This window comes from Ambystoma mexicanum, chromosome 5q, assembly GCF_040938575.1.
Source record: "Ambystoma mexicanum isolate Mex_15411 chromosome 5q, UKY_AmexF1_1, whole genome shotgun sequence".
Lineage (NCBI taxonomy): Eukaryota > Metazoa > Chordata > Amphibia > Caudata > Ambystomatidae > Ambystoma > Ambystoma mexicanum.
In genome coordinates, this window is record NC_090933.1 from 414,884,305 (window position 1) to 414,897,044 (window position 12,740).

Consider the following 12,740-nt stretch of genomic DNA (forward strand, 5'->3'; position numbering starts at 1 on the left):
TATTGCTCCTTAAATGAGGCAACAAGGGTTAAAATTGCTGAGGCAGTAGATGCCTCTAGGGCCTTTGACAGACTAAACTGGGATTTCTACAACTAACTCAGGAAAAATGTGGGTGCAGGCAGATTTTCACCCGTATGGTTCTAGCCAATTATGGAAACCTAACTACGCGTCTAATGATTAACGGCCAGCTCACAGACAGTATCCAGATCCGTAAAGGCACAAGAAAGGGGTGCCTGCTGTCGGCCCTGATCTTCGCCATGGCACTGGAGCTACTGGCGCAGAAGGCTCATGATGATCAGGGAATACTGTCACAAACCGTGGGAGCTGGCGGTTGTGGCCCCGTTGGCGTATGGGCCGCCATTGAGTTTGCCGCCACGCTCCCACGCACCGTATTGTGACGGTCTAGCCTTTCAGGCTATGCCGTCGGAAGCCTTTTTCCTGGCGTTCAACCTGGAAGCCGACGCGTTGCAACCTTCACGTTCAGGCTTTCGGGTTGACACGCTGTTTTCCCTTCTGCTCGTACTTTGCTTCCTTCCCTCCTTACCGCTTTTTCTTCCATCTCTGTCCTAGTGCCCCCCCCTCGTCGCTCAGCCTCCTCCTCTATGCTCTCCCTCGCTCTGCCAGCATACCCTTTCCTTGCCTTCCCACCGCCTTGTGCATTATTGTTGGAAACTACCAGTGTGCTCTTATTTTGGATACACTCGCATCATACTGGATCTCCCCTTCAACACACCATCTGAAGTGAGAACCGTTGATTGGCAAAGGGGTTTTTATGCCGTGAGGCTTTTTCCCTGGACCAGTCTGTCGCGGAAGGGGTGCCCCTCCTAGACCTCTTGTCTAAGGGTCAGGGTGGCTTCCTCTCGCGGCCGACCCTATCTGCACACCAAAAAAAAGCCTTGTGGCAGAAGAGGTTCGGAGCAAGACAGTAACCCAAAGCATCAGGTGAGGAGGAGGAGGAGTGGGAGCGGGGTGACCAGGAAGCGGGGCCTTCAGTAACCAAGCTTGACAGTTTGCAACGCCAAAGTGTAGCGATGGCCACCCCTGAACAGATCCAAGAACTGGTAACGGCTGTTCTGGCTATGAATGTACAACTACAGAATGTTAAGGCTGACAACGCCGCCCTAAGACAGATGATAGCTACCCGAGAAACTCGTGAGATCGACTTACCTCCCATGACTTTGTCTTCAGGTAACTTTGACGAAAGCCCCAAGAAATTGAAAGAATTTATTGAAGCATGCTCCATTTAATTTGCATTTCGTCCCCAGACCTTTTCTTCTGATCACACCAAGGTCAGATTTATGGTATCCAACATGACCGGAAATGCCCTAGCCTGGGCAACACCGCAAGTCTTAAACAATGATCCCGTCACCCGTGACTATGGGGCTTTCTTGACCCTGCTTAGGCAAACCTTTGAGCAACCCGAAATCACGCATGTGGCAGCCGAAGAACTCCTTGATGTTCAACAAGGGTCCTGTGATTTACTCACGTATATCTCCACTTTCAAGAGCCTTGCCACAGAAGCAGGTTGGCCAGAACGGGCTCAATATACCATATTTCGTCGTGGTCTCAAGGAGGAGATCAAGGACGAACTAGCCCGCATCGCCCGACCTACCACCCTATCGGATCTGATGTCTCTCGTTCTCCAGATTGATTACCGGCTGAATGAACGAAGGGTAGAACGGAGGAAGCATAAGCCCCCTGTGCCCCACACTCCTGGTGCCTCCTCCCTGCCTCTGTTGCCGCCCCGAAGTAATAAGGAACAACCAATGCAGTTAGGCGCTGCTCGGGCTCCTTTGACTTCAGAAGAGAGAAGAAGACGGAGGGAGACAGGCCTCTGCATGTATTGTGGGTCTAATACTCACCTGCTTCGTAGCTGTCCGGATGTACCCCCTAGGAGAGCGGGAAACGATCAACCTCGGAACTAATGGGGACGAGTCTCCGAGGTCTAACTCCAAGTCCCTATGTCACGGTAACCATATCCTCGCCCACCGACACCATGGATTCACGCCTTATAGTGGTGGCCATCCAACTAGAAACTCCAACCACAGTACTCCATTCTATGGCCCTTTTGGATAGCGGAGCCGCGGGAATATTTATGGACACCCAGTGGGCACACCAACAAGGGCTCACCCTGCTGAAGCGAGAAGACGTCCAAAAGGTGGAAGGGGCAGATGGGTCACCCTTGTCATCGGGTCCCATAACCCACTCTACTGAACTTCTCAAGGTGCTTATACTTCAACATACGGAGCAGCTGCAGTTTGATCTTATCCGGGCCGCCCATTTCCCAATCATCCTGGGAATCCCCTGGTTTAGGAAACACAATCCAGCCATCGATTGGACCCGTAACACTATGTCCTTTGAGTCTGTATTTTGTAGACAAAATTGTTTGTCGCAGATACTTAAAGAGACTGTGCAGATCCTGACTCCCGAACGCAAAGAGGCGTGTGACATTTGTAGTGTACCTCCTGAACTGGCTGACTTCCGGGAAGTCTTTAGTGACAATCCAATTTTGGAATTACCTCCCCATCGTCCGGAAGATTGTGCCATAGAATTGGTACCAGATGCCTTAGTGCCTTTCGGGCGCATGTTTCCATTATCCATTACGGAAAAGAAGGTCCTACGTACCTACTTGGACTCCCATTTAACCAATGGGCTTATCCAGCCTTCAAGATCCCCAGCTGGAGCCCCTCTTTTCTTCATTCCAAAACGTGACTCATCTGAGTTACGACCTTGCATTGATTATAGGGGTTTGAATAAGGTCACTGTTCGAGATCGCTATCCTATGCCCCTGATCTCCGACATTTTGGAGGCCGTTGAAGGAGCGACCATCTTTTCGAAATTAGATCTACGGAGTGCCTACCATCTTCTACGCATAAGAACAGGGGACGAATGGAAGACCGCATTCAGAACTCCCTTTGGATTGTTTGAATACAGAGTCATGCCATTTGGTTTAGTCAATGCCCCGGCAATTTTTCAACGATTTATGGACCGCCTGTTTTCCGATCTGTTGTATGTGAACACTATCGTCTACCTCGATGACATCTTGATATTCTCATCTTCTCCACAAGAACATGCTCAACATCTAAAGACTGTTCTCCTTCTTCTCCAATCTCAACACCTCCTGGTCAAACCCGAGAAATGTGTATTTAATACTTCCTCAGTTCCTTACTTAGGTTACATCCTCTCCCAGGAGGGCATCTTGATGGATCCCAGGAAGGTGTCTGCCATCCTGGAGTGGCCCACTCCCTCCTCCCAGAAAGATGTACAAAGGTTTTTGAGTCTGCTAATTTTTACAGAAAATTCATTAAGACAATTTTCCCAAATTGTACTGCCCATCACAGCTCTACTCAAGAAAGAGGCCAGAAACTTTGTCTGGACTGACCAAACCAACCAAGCTTTCCAGTGTTTAAAGAAGATGTTCTGTACCGCTCCTGTCCTGCATCAGCCAGACCAGACCCAACCCTTCATAGTTGAAGCAGATGCCTCTGCAAGTGCTTTGGGAGCTGTACTCTTACAATTTAAGGACAGAGAACAACACCCAGTGGCTTATCTCTCCAAGATCCTGTCAGCTAGCCAAAGGAATTACTCAGTAATAGAAAAGGAACTTTTGGCCCTCAAGACAGCGTGTGAAGAATGGAGACACCTGTTACAAGGAAGTGCCCATTCGGTTATACTGCACACTGACCACAAGAACTTGCAGGTGCTCAGGAACATGGAATGTGTTCCATCACGTATATTCCTGGCACCCGAAATAGCCTGGTAGATGCTTTATCCAGGCGAGACTCACGAGCTGCACTGTTGGTTCCGCCCTTAGAGTACATGTTTCCCCGTAACCGTATAGTGGGGGTTATTACCTCCTTTCTCCAGGAAGTTAGATCTGTTACCACACCGGAACTGGAGATGAAGGTGCCCCTCAACCAACGAAAACTTGTCAGATGGTCTGAGGGCCTGTTATTCGTAGATCGGAGGCTATGCATCCCTTCGAAGACTTTACAACTAAAGATCCTGAAATGTGGTCATGACCACGTTACTTCAGGTCATAGAGGCATACGAGGCACTTTTGACTTAATATCTCGTTCTTTCTTCTGGCCCTCTCTCACTCAGGACGTTAAGAAGTATTGCCGTACCTGTCAGGTTTGTGCCAAGAGTAAAAATCCCACTCATAAACCCTATGGCTTCCTTGTGCAACCGGAGATACCTGTTCGTCCCTGGTCCCAGATTTCGGCAGATTTAATAGTCGACTTACCTCCGTCCCAAGGGTTCACTTGTCTGATGGTTACGGTGGATTCTTTTTCCAAACTGGCTCACTTCACTCTGCTTCCAGGGGTTCCATCCACATCTGAGATGGCTGAGGTATTTCTCAAAGAGATATTTAGGTTACACGGTCTGCCTGATAAAATAATATCCGATCGAGGTTGTCAGTTTACTTCTCATTTCTGGGGAGCCTTATGTCAACGGTTAGGCATCGAGCGGGCACTCTCCTCTGGTTTCCACCCTCAAACTAATGGCCAGACCGAAAGACTCAATGCCTCCCTTGAACAGTACCTTAGGTGTTATACCAATAGCTTGCAGGATAACTGGGTAGCCTTATTATCGACGGCAGAATTTGCATATAACAATGCCATACACACTGCCACAGGCCTTAGCCCTTTTTTCTGCACTTACGGAATGCATCCTCGTGGCATTCTTCCAGTGTGTAATCCTCCTACCAGCATCCCTACTATAGAATGCACTTTAGCGGACATAGCCTCAACCCACAGGGTTGCTCAGCAGAATTTACTTCAGTCCCGAAGGAGATGTAAGGGACAGGCAGATCGATTCCGAACCCCCTGCCCCAATTGGAAGCAAGGGGATCGGGTATGGCTATCCACTAAGTTTCTGCCTCGGTGGCTCCATCCAACCAAATTAGCTCCTAGGTATTTGGGACCTTTTAAGATTTCTAGGAAGGTTAACCCCGTGGCATATAAATTGCTGCTTCCAAAGAGTATGCATCGTATACACACCGTTTTTCATTCCTCTCTCCTTCGTCCGGTGGATCCGGACACCCCCTCCATTGGTAAGAAAGGGATACCTGATCTTGTTCCATCTTCACCAGAGGAGTATGAGGTAGCGGCCATAGTGGATTCCAGATACAGAAGGGGCCGGTTGGAGTATTTAGTATCCTGGAGAGGTTATCCTCGTTCCGAGGATTCCTGGGAACCTGTTTCCCACATTCATGCGCCTATTCTTACCCGACGCTTTCATAGACTCCATCCGGGTAAACCTGGTGGCAGTGGACTGGGAGGGGGGCATACTGTCACAAACCGTGGGAGATGGCGGTTGCGGCCCCGTTGGCGTATGGGCCACCATTGAGTTTGCTGCCACGTTCCCACGCACCGTATTGTGACGGTCTAGCCTTTCAGGCTATGCCGTCAGAAGCCTTTTTCCTGGTGTTTTCCCTTCTGCTCGTACTTTGCTTCCTTCCCTCCTTACCGCTTTTTCTTCCTTCTCTGTCCTAGTGCCCCCCCCTCGTCGCTCAGCCTCCTCCTCTATGCTCTCTTCTCCCTCGCTCTGCCAGCATACCCTTTCCTTGCCTTCCCACCGCCTTGTGCATTATTGTTGGAAACTACCAGTGTGCTCTTATTTTGGATACACTCGCATCATACTGGATCTCCCCTTCAACACACCGTCTGAAGTGAGAACCGCTGATTGGCAAAGGGGTTTTTTATGCCGTGAAGCTTCTTCCCCGGACCAGTCTGTCGCGGAAGGGGTGCCCCTCCTAGACCTCTTGTCTAAGGGTCAGGGTGGCTTCCTCTCGCGGCCGACCCTATCTGCACACCAAAAAAAAAGCCTTGTGGCAGAAGAAGTTCGGAGCAAGACAGGAACCCGAAGCATTAGGTGAGGAGGAGGAGGAGTGGGAGCGGGGTGACCAGGAAGCGGGGCCATCAGTAACCAAGCTTGACAAATACAGGGGGTGGAGGCAGGGGCCAGTGGGACCCAGAAAATAGCCCTCTACGCGGACAATGTCCTTATGTTCTTGAAGGATACAACACACTCTCCCCCCAAAGCCATAAAACTGTTAAGATAGATTTGCAAAGGTCTCTGGGTTCCATATTAATTACCCCAAATGCCAAATCGCTCAATATTACAGAGGACCCAATGCAGGTGGCGAAATGGGAAAATCGTACCGACTGAAATGGGAACAAAGGTCTATAAAATATTTAGGGGTACACTTAGCACCCGTGTATGGGAGGCGCTATGGGGCTAATGTTCCGGTCCTGCTGAAGTCTCTGACGGAGGACCTTAAAAGATGGGACATGCAAGAGTTATCTTGGCTCGCACGTGTAGCGGCAGTCAAGATGCCCCTCCTCCCTAGATTCCTATATGTGATGGGAGCGCTCCCAATACGAATCCCAAACCCAACAATAAAGAATTTATAGAGGGAAGTCATGTCCTTCATCTGGAAAAAGAAAAAGCCCAGGGTTACCAGGAAGGCCATGTTCCAGGCACAAGCACTTGGGGGCTGGGGGTACCAGAATTCTGTAGGTATTTATGGGCAGCACAGGTGGCGCCAATGTTGCAATGGGCGCCCAGAGAGAACCAAAATCCATGGCCAACCCTGGAGCAGGAGGCAACCAAGACCCCCCTAGAGAGTCTAGGATTCTTAGCAGCAAAGCATAGGGGCAAAGAGGGTGCACTATTGGAAACAACCAAGGCCACCCTATGGTATTGGGACAAGGTGTTACAGGGAAAGGGAATGAAAATAGGGGGCGGTCCGCTCACACCGATGGCTTATAACCCTGACTTTACACCTGGAATGCAACCTAACTTTTGGGCACACTGGGGAGATGGGCTACCCTTGACACTGGGAGACTTTTACACAGAGGGACCACCCTTAACATTTGAAGGATGCAAGGAGAAATTACAAACCCCCGAAAGGGAGCGCTTTCGCTATAGCCAAATGAGACACTGGATCACGAACACAAAGGTACAGGAAGGGGCAACCCGGGATCCAATAGGTCTGGAACTCAAGGGTAAAAGAGGGGACACCGGACAAAAGGGTGTCAAAGCTATACAGACTGATGTGTGGGGCGGACCCGGAGGAAATCCTACCATATATGCAGGAATGGGAACTGGATGTAGGGAAGCCAATACCAGAGGAGACATGGAGCCAAATATGGCGCTGGGCCACGAAAAATTCCAAATGCGTCTCAATTAAAGAGGCGGCATATAAAATCTGCCTGCAGTGCTATATGACGCTGCAGCGAATGCACTCCATCACTCCAAGCTATCCCTCAACATGCTGGAGGGGCTGCGGGCAACCTGGGGAATCTAATCCATATGTGGTGGGCTTGTCAAGTGGCAGAGAGGTACTGGAAAGAGGTACTGAGCCATATCAAAGAAGTGGTGGGGGTACAGCTGCCTCTTGACCCAGCAGTGGTGTTGCTGGGAGAGGTGGTGGAAAGAATTTACGCAAACACAGGAAATAGGGCCACCCACATCACTCACATGCTAAGTGTGGCCAGAATCAACTTAGCACAGGCATTGAAAAATGAACAGGGGCCGGTGTTGGCCATGTGGTGGGTCAGACTTTGGGGAGTGATGGCAATTGAGAAGGTGACAGAATTGGTATTTGGCTCCTACCCAAAATATCTGAATACGTGGCTGCCTTTCCACAAGTTTATGGAGGACAGGGAACAAATGTACTTTAAGCCTAAGAACCTCCGTAAAGTTACGATTCTGTAAAAATGAAATCCCCCGGTGAATGGACTGTTCCGCTACAACCTGGACTGTACTGGGAAAAGATACTTCGTTTAGACCAAATACCGAAATGATATAATTGCAAAAGCGGGGGGGGGGTTGGGGAGGGAGTTAAAATTGTTAAACTTATGAGCCCTTTTAAAATGGAGATGGACCTGATAAGAAGAATAATGATGAGTACACTGTATATTGCATCCCACAGGCATGTTTCTAGCTTGAGCTCAAATAAAGGTTGTACAAAAAAAAAAAAGATTGCTGAGGCACAGCTTCGGTTGCCCGGGAAGGACGTCACCAAGCGACCATAGGGTTAAATTGGCAAAATTCCTCACAGGCAGCTTTGCAGGGCAGCAGAAAATGACTTTTTACGTGCCGTCAGATTTTGTTTAGGCTGCTGTCAGATTTTGAGTAGGCTGCTGTCAGATTTTGTTATCGCTACCTAAATGAGGCAACATATGGTTAAAAATGCTGAGGCACAGCTCCAATAGCTCGGGAAGGACGGTGCCAACCTACCATAGGGTTAAATTGGCAAAGTTCCTCACAGGCGCCTTTGCAGGGCAGCAGAAAAGGATTTTCTACGTGCCGTCAGATTTTGCTTAGGCTGCCGTCAGATTTTGATATCGCTACCTAAATGAGGCAACATAGGGTTAAAATTGCTGAGGCACAGCTCCAGTTGCCCGGGAAGGACGGCTGAGGCACAGCTCCAGTTGCCTGGGAAGGACGGCACCAAGCTACCATAGGGTTAAATTGTCAAAATTCCTCACAGACGGCTTTGCAGGGCAACAGAAAATGACTTTTTTACGTGTCAGATTTTCCTTACCCTGCCATCAGATTTTGCTATTGCTACATAAATGACGCAACATAGGGTTAAAATTGCCAACATAGGGTTAATGCTGCACTGCCCTGTACAACAGAGGGTTACAATTGATAACATGGGGTTAATAAAATAAAATTGGGTAAAAATTGCTAACACAGGGTTAATGCTGCACTGCCCTGCACAACATAGGGTTGGCTACGAAAAGCACACTACCACGGTCCCCTTCTTATTACAACTCCTCGATAGGGTTGCATAGTTGCAAATCCAAGACCACCTAGAGTCTAACAAATTACTGGGAACTCGACAATCTGGCTTCAGACCTCAACACGGGACGGAATCCCACCCTTGTTGACTTCAAAAGCCAGATTGACGAACTAAAAGATAAAGGAAACAAGACCATCCATCCTACTCCTCTTCGATCTGGCGGCGGCATTCGATGTAGTCGACCACAAGGTACTGTGTGAGCACCTTGCCATGGCAGCTCATTTCTCGAGCACCGCCATCACCTGGATACAGTCTTTTTTCAATAACAGGACCATGCAGGTCTTCTCACCGTTGGCAGCGGCTGACCCCATACCCATCACTTGTGGCGTGCCCCAAGGCTCTTGTGTCTCGCCCACTTTGTATAATATTTTTACAAAGCCACTGTTTGATAAACTGGACAGTCTCGGTGTCACCTACACCAACTACGCAAATGACACCCAGATACTCTTCCCCATGACAGGCATCTATGACACAGATGTATCACGGATAAATGAAATCTACACCATCATTCAGGCATGGATGGCGCTCCATGGTCTCTGCCTGAATGACGATAAAACAGAAATCCTCCTGGTTCATTCGTCTACCAACTTAAATAAACTAAGCCCAAACTATACTAGTATCAACATAGAAGGGAACAACATCCCCATCGCCAAAGATGTAAAAAAACTAGGTTTTTACCGGTGTGCAGTCATAATGTGGAAAAAATAATGTCGAATTACAAAAAAGTCAAAAACTTAATGTCGAAAAAAAAAATTTGAATGCTTTCTTTTTTTATGTTTTTTTGGGTTCCGCATGTAAAAAAAAAGGTCAAAACAAAGAAATAAATACAAAAAGGGGAATTGGGGGGAACCCCCCCATTTTGAATAAAAAACGTAGTAAAAAAGACATTCGAATTTCTTTTTTTTACATTATTTTTTCGACTTTATGACTTTCGACATTATTTAATTCGACTTTATGACTATAAACCGTTTTTACCTCGACGCTACCTCCAACCTAACCAAACAAGTAAACATGACTGCCTCAGCCACCGCCTACACTGGCAAGCTGATTAGTGCCTGAAGACCTCTCTTGTCCTCCGAAAGTTGCCTGATACTAGCCAAAGCACTTATACAGTCAAAATTGGACTACTGTAATGGTCTCCACCTAGGCGCCAACAAGACAATACTCAACAAACTTCAGATTATACAGAATAACGCACTTAGAGCGGCTCTAAACATACCAAGAAGAGAGCCCATTTCAGCAACCAGAAAACTCTGCAAAAGGCTCTCCATACATGAAAACATCGAACTGAAAACCCTATGACTCGCCTATAAAGCACTGAACCACCTAGCCCCCGTATCTCACTGACAAATTCACACCAAGAACCTCCACTCGTATCACGAGATCCTCCAACACCTCCTGCCTATTAGTACCCAGATATAATTTAAAAAGAGTTGGCAGTTCCAGCTTCTCGGTCATGGCCTCCCAACTTTGGAACACACTCCCATCCGACATTAAATCCATCCAAGTATTTGCAAACATCAGGAGTAGTGTCATCTCCTGGCTACTCAAAAAGAATTAATCCGATCTTCACTCATGTATGCAACTTCTACTCTGCAAATGTATTATCCTTCAATGCGTGCACATTACTACTCCATGTTTATGACTGATAACCTGCTTGCAATATGTGTTTTCTTTCACTGTAAACTGTAACCGTCTTCTTATGCTTGAGCGCCCAGATACCCCTGGGTCAGGTGCGCTATATAAGTAAAATAACCAAACAAACAAACAGTCAAAAAATGCTATTGGAAGCATTTTCTGATGGGTAACAAAATCTGACGTTACATGTACTGTCAGATTTTGCTAGCGATTGCATTTTCTGACGATAAGCATTTTCTGACGTTACACCAGGCAGGGTTAGCAGGCGTTCACACGTGAATCTTGTCAGTGGCACAGATCCACACTTGTGCTTGTGAGTCCGCCCAGGCTAGCTTAGCTTGCCTCCTGCCCTTCACTCCACTGTCCTTCCTGCCTTCAATGGGGGCTGCGTGTCCTCTGCCGCAGTGTAACGTCGGATGAAGCTATGGATCACAAATGCACTAAAAGGAGTGTGGCAGGCAAGGTGACCAGCGGCGGGCTGGGTGTCTGATAGGCGCCCATCCCACTGCTTGTGATGCTGCCCCCTTAAGGGCTGCACGGACGCGGCGGAGTGACGTTGCCCTCCGCCGCAGGCACTACAAATAATGGGGGCGTTCCCGGACGCGCAGAGCGACCGTGGAGCCCGAACCGAGCAGATGTGTCTGAGTGCAGTCTGTGGCGGGAAGGGGCTCACAGACATCCACGAGGACGCGTAACACCCATAACAGTGGCGACGAAGCAGAATTGCATCCCGGGCCGGGCAGCGATAACAGCGTTGAATTTTTTAAAATATTCAGACAATTTCACCGTCTGATAATGCCGAAGGGGAGGATGCAAACCATGCGGTTGCTGGGCCATCCAGGGCCAATTTTTGGAACGCTTAGCAGCAGAAGGCTGCTTTTACCATATGATGTGGTTTTGATGAGGATTTTGATGATTTTCATCGTCTTTTTACCGAGTGTAAGGTGGATCCAGGGGATGCCTGCTAAGCTAGTGGTGTAAACCTTGGGCCCACCAGGCTCCATTTTTGGAACTCTCACCCACAAGGGTGTACTAACAACTTACTGTGCTCATGGTGGTGATTCCTCCTGGTGTGGATTGGACATTGTCGCTGAATCAGCTGATCATGGGGATGGTGATACACTGCTAACCTGCAAGGAAGGTTGTGTGAGTTGCGGCCTTTGTGTGTTCCAACAAGGGTGCTCGTGTGCTCAGTGCCATGGATGGTGGCGGTCAAGCGGCGCCCCAGCAACCAGTGGACCAACAGCAACCTCCTGCACAAGGTCAGCCCCAGGCGCAAGCCCCTGTGTTACCAGGCCAACCTCCAGCACAACCCCCTGCAGTGGATGTTCAACCTCCAGCGCAACCCCCTGCATTGCCTGTTGTGCCTCTAGCGCAGTCCCCTGTGCCACCTGTTCAACCTCTAGCGCAGCCCCCTGCAATGGCTGCACAACAACCACCTGGGATAAGACCTCCTGATGCTCTCCCACCAATGCCTGAGTTTGAAATCTCAGGTGCACCTTCGAGCTTGGGGCCACAGTGGAAGATGTGGATGGACAGACTTGAAATGTATTTCAGGGCCACGATGGAAACGAATGATGATGGCAAGTTGGCCACCTTGCTGTACTGCGCAGGGCCGGCAGTGCACGAGGCACTGTTTGTCTCTTCAACCCCGCGATGTCTCATATGCGGCGGCAAAAGACGCTCTCCATGACTACTTTCTCCCCCTTGCAAACGCTTACTATGAGAGGTTCCTCATGGGGGTAGCCCACCAAAAAGATGATGAAACAGACACTTTCTATGGGAGTTTGAGGAGGCTGGCAGTGCCCTGCGCATGGGTTGATCCACAGACTATGATCAGGAACCAACTAATCCTGGGGTGGGCATCTGGTAAATTGCGCTTACAAGTCATGAGGGATCCGGGCATCACCCTTCCCTGTATCCTGGAACTAGGGCAGTGCCAAGAGGTATCCGAACTACGTGCGTCCCGCATGGAGGCTGGGGTGCGCCCCAGCAAATTGGAAGACATCTATGCGGTAGGCCGTGGCAGAGAAGCCAGACGCTCGGGGGTGAATCCACGGAAGAGGGGGTCAGCCCCGGTCAACTCATGCTCCAAGTGTGGGTATGACCTGCCTCACCCTGCGGCGTGCCCAGCGGTGGGGAAGACCTGTGGCAGGTGTGGGGGTGCTGACCACTATGCACGAATGTGCAGAGCCACTACTCCAGTGGTAGTACCTCAACGCCCAGTGAGGGCTGCTTTCTTCTGGCAACAGTGCCCATCAAATGTTGCTCAGGTTGATCAAGC